This window comes from Quercus suber, unplaced genomic scaffold (assembly GCF_002906115.3).
Source record: "Quercus suber isolate HL8 unplaced genomic scaffold, Cork oak 2.0 scaffold_115, whole genome shotgun sequence".
Lineage (NCBI taxonomy): Eukaryota > Viridiplantae > Streptophyta > Magnoliopsida > Fagales > Fagaceae > Quercus > Quercus suber.
This window is the reverse complement of record NW_027069580.1, coordinates 1,475,420-1,484,714: the sequence shown is the minus strand read 5'-3', so window position 1 is coordinate 1,484,714 and position 9,295 is coordinate 1,475,420.

Genomic DNA, 9,295 nt, shown 5'->3' with positions numbered 1-9,295 from the left:
AAGAAAGAAATTTAGAGCCTGGAGTTTAGCCTAAAATATGGTAAAACAACATTACCAATCCTTGTAATAATTGAATTATCCAAAAAAAAAAAAAAATTGTCAGGATGATATAAGCCCTCTTCTTTGTAGGTAGAAAAAAAAAAAAAAAAAATCTAACCTAATGGTTAGGACTTTTAGGTCCTTAGCAAAAGTATTTCTTTTAGGGTCCGTTTGGTTGGAGGAGTGGAAAAGTAGGGGGTAAAAAAAATTTAATTTCTCTCAATTTTGTTTAGTTGGGAGTAGAAAAATGGAGGGATGGAAAAAATGAATTTGTATAAATTTACTTATATACCCTTCTTAAAAAATGATGGCCAATTAATACAAAAAAGTGACAAATAATCACAAAAAATAAAAAAATCACCCAATTTATTAAAAATTAAAAATCATGTCCCAAAAAAAAAAAAAAAAAGTCATGTCTAGTAAGGGGATAGAAAAACATTAGGCCAAGCTGCAGGAATAATGGATCACAGGCCCATGAAATAAACAAATGGGCCTTGATGAAGCAAATGGGTCTAAAGGAGCCCGAAAGAGAAAAGTAACAAATTCATGGGCAGTATGTGATGTAGAAAAGTGAGAATGGACCACAGCAAGTCTAAAGTAATGCAAGCAAAGAAAGTAAGGGGTTAATGGCAAGCCCATGAGCCCCAAGGATGAAGGATAAGGTAATTGGGCCAGAGAAGCTTAAAAATGTTAGTAAAAGCCAATGAAAATGCAGAGTTAGAAAAAGGGTCAAGGAAGCCCAAGGAAAGCAAATGGGCCAAGGATACTCAAAAGGAAACAAATGAGACACAAGATCCCGCAAGTAATGTAATAAAAGGACCAATGACCATACCAAGTCATTAGGAGAAGAATAAACGGTAGGCCCAAAGAGGCATAACAAGATTTGGTCAAATAATATCACAACAGGAAATGATAGCAAGGCTACGGAAGAAGTAAAAGAGTAGGCTGCAGGAAGGAAAGCCCACAATCCTGCAAAGCCTAGCCCCCAAAGGAAGCAAGGCATAGAGAATGAGAGATCAGAAAATAGCCCACGCCATAAGAAGCCAAATGACCGGCATAATGTGCAGACAAGCCTCCAGATCATGGCAAACGCATGAGCGGCAGACAAGCTTTGAACATACATAGAAGAGAAGCACGCGCAAGACCCAAACATCACCAGCCTATACCCAGCCAATACAAGACGTAATGAGGTCACGGGTCAAAGGTAAGAGGGCATGGTCTGGCGGTGGGGAGAGGGGAAAACGTATTTTGGGGCTCCTGCTCAGGCTCTTTTAAGGGAAATGTCCTGCTAGGATGATATGCTGCCCAAAAGAAGTAAGGATGAGTTGGGACCACTAGGTACATGCCATAAGGGATAGAGAGAGCACCTACATTGTAACAGGTAGGAGGACCACAACAGACAAACAAACAAAATAGCCTTCTTTGTCTGATAATGGGAAGTGACATAGCCAGCACAGGTAAGTGGTGATAGCTGAATGACTGACAAACCAGTAGTGGTCGGCAAGGACACCCATATCAAACAAAGGTAGTTAAAGGCTAAAATAGTAAAAACCAGTCACGACAAGCACTATAAAAAAGGGCCCTTGTCGTGCACAGGGGATCACAATCATGGTAATAGGAATCTCTAGGAGAAAATCATAATATAGGAATGCACTGAGAAAGGAAGAGGGAAAAAAAGGAAAAACAGAGAACTTAGAATGGCAGGCATACACCAATAGGTTGGTCTCCTCTCTCCCTCTAAAGCTCTGCTCTCTATCAAAGAAAAAGGATCCTCATTGAACATAAACATTTAGGCCCATTCCCTCAAAGCAATTAATCTCTTTTCTTGGAGAGATTATTCGCATTGAGGAAGTGGTTTCCCTTCCTGATTTCAACTCCGTAGCATTACTTGGCATGGTAGACTGATTTTCCCTTGATCCAAGAAGCCTATTATTATTATTTCCCCATTTATTTCTGTTACCTTTTGTGTACGATGGTACTTCTTGTCGCTTCCTTTTATCCATTCTGTCTAGTATTTTTTGTGTTACCTTTATTATATCTGCCTGCCATAATTTCCCTGTAGCGGCTCTGCCTGCCATGGGTATGTGATCAAAGTCTGGTAAAGAGGGCATAATTTGTGTACAAGCCGGACCAAAGTAAGTTGCAGTTAGACTAGTCTCAACTCTCTTACTCAGAACACTTAGGCCTAGTACTGCAGGAGGCAACCCAGCCCAACATTGTAAAAAATGCCCACTACTCTAGTTAAACCCAAAAAAAAAAAAAAAAAAAAAAAAAACCAAACAAACAAACAACAAAAAAATATCACACCCACAGCCAGAAAAAAGGCAACGTCCAGGGAAAAAAAAAAAAAAAAAAAGGTAACATGCCCACCGCAACCCAAGAAATCAAAAAAAAAAAAAAGCAATGTCTTGGAAAGAAAAGAAAAGAAAAGAAAAAACCGAAAGGAAGCAAAGTGCCCAGCACCAAAAAAAAGGAAAAAAAAAAAAAAGAACTAGACATGGGTATTTTTTTTGTTTATTAAGCAGTTTCATTTTCTCAAAAGACATGTTTGGGAAAAGGTGATAAAGAAGCCTGATTGACTTCTTTTCCTAAAGAAATGCAACGAGTCACCTTTTCTCATTTTTGCAAAATGAATCTAAAGGGGATTTTGATGTGGATTCCGATTTTCACTTAGACTTTCAAGGCTCTTCTTCCAAAGAGTTAAAAATATGGTTAATAACTTAATATATTTAGGGGTCTATTTCAAGGGAGTTAATACTGTACCAAAGGTTGTATCAGTTTGGCCAACGGTACGATATATTTCGGATACCGGTCAATACCGGTGTACTATTTCGGGTTTACCGCTATTTTTTATATCTATAAATATATGTGTGTGTGTGTGTGTGTGTGTGTGTGTATTATAATATATATAAAAGTTTACCGTAAAACATTTCCTTAATTCAGAACTAATTATTCATGATTTTAGACTTTAGTATCAATTAAAAAAAAAAACACAAAAAAAAAAATAGAAAGCTTAAAGTTACCATTGCATATTAAGAAAACAAATAATACTAATAAGTTAATACAAATAAGTTACCATTCTTCCCAAACAAAATTCAAAAATTACAAAACTTAAAAAAAAAAAAAAAATTCTGTACCAACCGATATTGCCTGAAATTGGCCAGTATGACCGGTACATGGCCGGTACGGCCAGTACTTAAACCGGTATGAAACGTTGATATTTTGATATTGGTATACATACTAGTACGGTACATACCGGCCAGTACCGGTATGGTATTAATTACCTTGGTCTATTTGAGATTGTGGTGAGAAGTGGAACTTGTCGTCGGATCTTTTAACAAATAAGATTAGAATAATTTATATTTATGATGCCTGAGATATGACAAAACTAGTCCACGTTCAAATTTCAAAAAATGACAATATATTCCCATTATATATATACATATATTTAAATTAATTAACTGAAGTTATCAAATATATTCCATTTAGACCAAAAAAGGTTAAAAAAAATCTGAAACTAGTAATTTAATATAAATCTTGTTCCACATTGCCCTAAATTCCAAGCTATTTCAGTCATTTGGAACCATTTTGCGACATAATCAAGGACCCACATTTTATTTTATTTTTTTACATTTTTATACTTTACGTACGTACTTTTATTTTTATTTTTTCATTTTCGAAATTAACTCTCTCTTTCTCTCTCACTCTTCGCCGCCAGCCACCTAACTTCCATGCATATGATAGGTTGTCCCAAAGATAACCTTTTATAGTTGTATCCTTTAAGCCAAAATAGTTTGCCTCGCTTTCATTTTCATCTCTCTCTCATTGCCGCTGGCCACCTCACTTCCATGCATTGTGATAGGTTGTCCCAAAGATAATCTTTTTTGAGTTGTATCTTGTAAGCTAAAATAGATTTCACTTTCATTTTCAAGAAGCATTGTATCCTGTGTATAGCTATGATAACATTGACTTGATGAGGGAATGGGCAGTTGAAGAACCTGCGCTAATTAATGGAGATGGCTTGAATTGGAAAAATATTAATGAACCATTAGCCACATTAATTGTGCAAGATGGATTATGGAGAACTTATTCATGGTGATGATTAATGTGGCTTGACAAATATATATGTTGGAAGGTGTGGTAGCACTTCTTTAATTTAGGACTTCTAATTTCTATTTTTTTTTTTTTTTAAATTGATGATGAATAGTATTATGTAATAAGATTTTATACTTTATAGGCCTCATTGTTATGTAACAAGATATCTTAGATATTCTTGTTAAGTAATGAGGAGTTAAAAAATTTACTGGTTTCTAGCTAGTTAGCTAAAATAGTAAATTTTTTTATCATCAAATAAAAATAGGGGTGACAAAAGCTATCTAAACCAATTTACTCATCCAAATCCATCCAGTAAAATAAGGCTCAAATCCACCTAATAATTAATTGGGTTAAATAGGTATAGATCCAATTCGCATGATTATTAATTGGGTTTTCACTGGATACCCAATTAGACTTAAATACAACCCAAATAATTTACCATCTCTCTCTCTGTTCAAACTCAAAAAATTAAACCCAAATAAATATTGTGTCAAAGACTCAAAATCGAGCTACAAGTAACTGCTTTTAGATTGTAAGCCCAAAAGGACATCGAGTTGTTGAAATTTGTACCAGATTCGTTGGGAAGACTAGCTATAAGTCGCTGATCCATGGATTTGGGGTTCAGATCTATGATGAGATGATTTCTTCTTCTTCTTTGACTTTTTGTGTTGTTGCTATGGTAATTTATGCTTGGGTTTGAGTTTTTGGGCCATGGATATGGTGATTTGTTTCTGTTTGGTTGGTTAGAAAGTGAAATTTTTTGGTTTTTTTGGTGGTTTGCATTTGTTTGGCTTCATGGAAAGTGAGTGAATATGAAAGATTTTTTATTTTATTTTAATTTTTGCTTGGTTGGTGAGAAACAAAGAGAAAGTAAAAGAAAATGTTGATGGGAAAGTTGAAATTATTTATATATTCTCCCTTTTATTGAATTAAAAAAAGAAAAGAAATTCTTTTATATAAATATATTTAAAAAAATTATAATCCATTATGTTTTAAAAATAGATTAGTGGGCAATTGGGTGAGTTGGGTTTTACATTTTATAATTGGGTTGGATTGGGTATGACCGTATGAGTATTAATTATTTGGTTAAATAAGTAATAAATGGGCTAATGGGTGTTAAGTATCTAGCCCATTTATGATCAGTCTAAATCCATTCAAATCCATCCAATTGACACTCTTAAATAAAAAATATAAAAATTAAATCCTAACTATATTAAAAACCGATTGATATTTTGACTTCACGATAAAAAAACAACTACTCCTCCATCAAGGAGTACTTGATGATAAAGGCGAAGTTGTAGCCTGCGGTAAATAAAATCACCAAAAATTTTATTGAGGGGAAGAGTGCAAGGTTGTTACGATAAGCGGTAGACTTTGCCAAAGAGCAGGGGCTGCGGAATGTCATCTTGAAAGGCACTCAAGAATCAAGATTACCAAATAATAATGCAAATCATGAGTTCTACCCAACTATTATTATATCCTATCTATGGACACATCATGGAATGAAACACAAGCAAAGGTACCACAAATGGGACGTGGAGTATTCAACACTAGTGTTCCAAAATTTTTAAACCAAACAGCAGTCAGCAGCCAAATTAGTCAAGCATGCGTGTAGCCTTTGATTCAGTCTATCTGTGTCGTTTTTAATGGATAAATATACAAATTGGTTAAATGAATAAATAAATTTTCTATGATTATCAAAAGAAAAAAGATTAAAAAAGATTAAAGATAAAAATTAACTTTGAACCTCTCGAACCTCAAATTACTACTTGTTTGAAAGTTGACGGAGGACATATTTTTTAACTGTACATAAAAGTTAAAAATTAAAAACTGATATAAATTGATGTCAAAAAGACAGTTTGGTTTTTTTTTTTTTTTTTTTTTTAAATACTAAGTATTTTTAACGTACACACACAAAAAGAGTGGGGAGAAGTTTTTTTACTATTCAAATCTTTGCAAATGTTATATGCTCATTTCTCAACAGGTTTGGAGAGTACATTTAAAAAGTGGGTAATCAAAATAGAAATTGTGGTTTTAACTTAAAGATTAGGTTAAAAACTGCAAAACCCAATATAAAACCTGCTAGAAGTGATTGGATCCTTTGCTTATCACGTAAAGAGTTTTTTCTTTTTAATTTTCGGCCCCGGGCTTACAGAGACTTTGAAAATAAAAAAACACACTTTTTTGCTCTTAAAAAGTAATTTTGAAAGCCCAATTTTCCAAGCCCAAGTGGGTACAAATACAGGGAATGGGCTTTTAAAATTCAGGAATTTTTTGGGCTATCGTTCCATATGTACTCGAACAGATTAGGTGGTGAAAAATAATTTGTAATTTCGAGAACTGAATTAGCCAAAATTAGACTAGATTGTGTAATTTAGCCTTTTTTTTTTTTTTTTTTTTTGCTTAATTTTTCAGTGAAACTTTTGTTTTGTTTTGTTTTTTTTTTTTTTTTTTGTCAAAATACCACTTGATTGAACTTCTTAATTGAATATAAAAAAGCTAATAGTATTATTAACTGGTAAGATTTAGACTAAAAATAAAAGTATATTGTCCTTTCCTCTCCTTTCTTTTTTCTAATCACACAATAGATGATTATTTTTCTCAACAACTTTCCATCACTTTTTGTTTTTGGTTTTTTCTTCTTTTAATGGAGAAATCTCGCCCTTCCATCATGATCAATAAATTTAAAACAAGAAAAATACTTTACCTATTATTTTCTTCTTGTCCTTTCCCTATAAATGTCTTTTGCTAGAAGCTCATAAACATGGTGTTAGAGATACAATTTCCAAACCTAAATGCTATTACTTATTTCCTTACCAAGGCTGGTCTGATACGATTTGTAATCCGAAACGATAAATCTAACTAAGATTTATTCTTATATCAAATAATTATTGAATATTTATTTCCATATTAATTATTTTTATTAAATTTCTACTTTTCAGTTTTTTTTTTTTTTTTTTGTGATGTAAAATTAATCATAAATTTTTTTAGTTCAATTTCTTAAAAGATCTTTTTTCTACTAATAACATGATTAATTCAGTATATCCTTATTGTGACAGTTGATTTTAGATAGAATCGTATTAATTTTAATATTTAAAAACTAATTTTTGTAAAAGAAATCGTAACAATTATTGTTTGCAAAATTATATATAAGTGATAAGTGCATTTGAAAAAAAGTATATAATCTTCTTATATAATTTATGTCCTATTTGGATGGAGGGGAGAAGGAGGGGGAGTAGAGTAGAGTTGGTTAAAAATAAGTTAATTTTGTGCTAAATCTACTTTACTCCTCCTCTCTTCCCTCAATTCAAACGGACCATTAGTTTATCAATTAGATTATTTTCTTCTATTTGAAAAACTAATTTTAAAATTTTAAATTCTAAAAGTAAATACAAACCATCAATATTTCCACCTAAATTTTGTCATTTTTATTACTAGTAAAACATCTATAAAAAGATCTTTTTGAAATTAAATTAAAATTTTTCAATTTTCTTAAGGTTTTAAGATTTATATTCATATTTTTCTAATAGAAATTTATAATTAAAATTGTAGGGATGAAGGGCTTAGATAAGGATATTAGGTCGTGGGCTGCACCCAAGGATGTCAAATAGTCTGAGGACAGATAAGTACTAGTAAAGGCAGATAGATTATTGTACAGAGGAACAAGTCAGGTTATAATGAATAGGTGACGTTGTCTGAGGAGCAATAACTCCTCAGCCAACAGAGTGGAGCCCTAAAGTCCGACCCCCCCCCCCCCAAATTAAGCACTAGGCAGTAGGCAACCGTGCTTGAGAGAATAAGCTTTGAAAAGAGATAAGTCAATAGAGAACTGAGAAATATCTGGGAAGAAAGTTGCTACTACCGCATTGAATGCTCTACATCTAACCCCCTGGCCGCATTAATGTGGAAGTGATACCTGAACAGTAACTTTCAGCCTTACGACTACCCATAAAGACTTTAGGAATGTGCTGATGGGACAAGTATCAAAAGGATTAGAAATCTAATCTACACATGGAGGGCTGAGATGAAAGAGGGGAAGGGAACATAAAAGGGAAGAACTCCCTTACACAGGGGAGCATCAGAAATCTAGAGAAAAAAATCATTGTATAACCAAGAATTTGAATATTTGTATAAGTCTCAAAGAAGTATATAAGAACATACCTTCCTCGGGCTTGACTGAGGAGTACTTTTCTTTTTCAAACTGTTTGTTTTGTTCATTCTAATACCAACTAGCCTATTGTGATCAACATTCTAACTCATTGAACGTTCAATAATAGGCCCACTCTCTAACAAATTCATTGTTTTAGGCTCATTAGGCCATTGTCCAAACCACTTGAGCTGTGGATAAAAACTCGTTCTTACAAAAATATTTATAAAATAAAAGAAACATTATCTACAATATAAAATTATAATAGTAATTAAAATAAAATAAAATTTAAAGTGTAGTACAATAGAACCTAAGTAATCAAAGACTCAGTTCTTTCACTTAATAATAGAATCATCCAATAACCTAAGTGTATACAACATATATATATATATATATATATATAAATGAACTTGTTTACCATAATTTGACTAATGAGAATAAGTTTAGTAGTAAAATGGGGAAAAAATACAGTGAGTTTGTTTCGACAATAATATTTTCTAGAAAATGAGTCATTTTTCAACAAGTTTTTTTTTTTTTTTATTATAAAAATATCTCATTTTTCTATGTTTAGTAATAATCTTAAATGAGTTGAAAAACAATCTTCTAACTTTTCTTATTTAGCTTGCTGTAAGATAGACTTTTTTTCCAAAAAAAAAAAAAAATAGTGAAAAACAGTCTTTGAAAATAAGTCATACTTTTTATGTTGATTGTCTATTTGGGAATAATTTATTTAGCTGAAACTGAATTTTTTTTTTTTGTGAAAACACTGTAAATAAAACTAAAAGTTATTTGAAATAGTACAGTGAGATTCTTGAAATACCAAAAAGTGCAATAGAACCCATAAATAGTAACAAAAATAAATTAAATAGTAAAAGAAACTTTCCAATATAAACTACCTCAAACACAACCTAAAGATAGTTTTCCTTTGATTCATTTTTTTCTGATGCTAAACACTGAAAAATATAGATAACTATCTTTACACAATGTTTTCCACCATGTTTTCCATCGAAATAA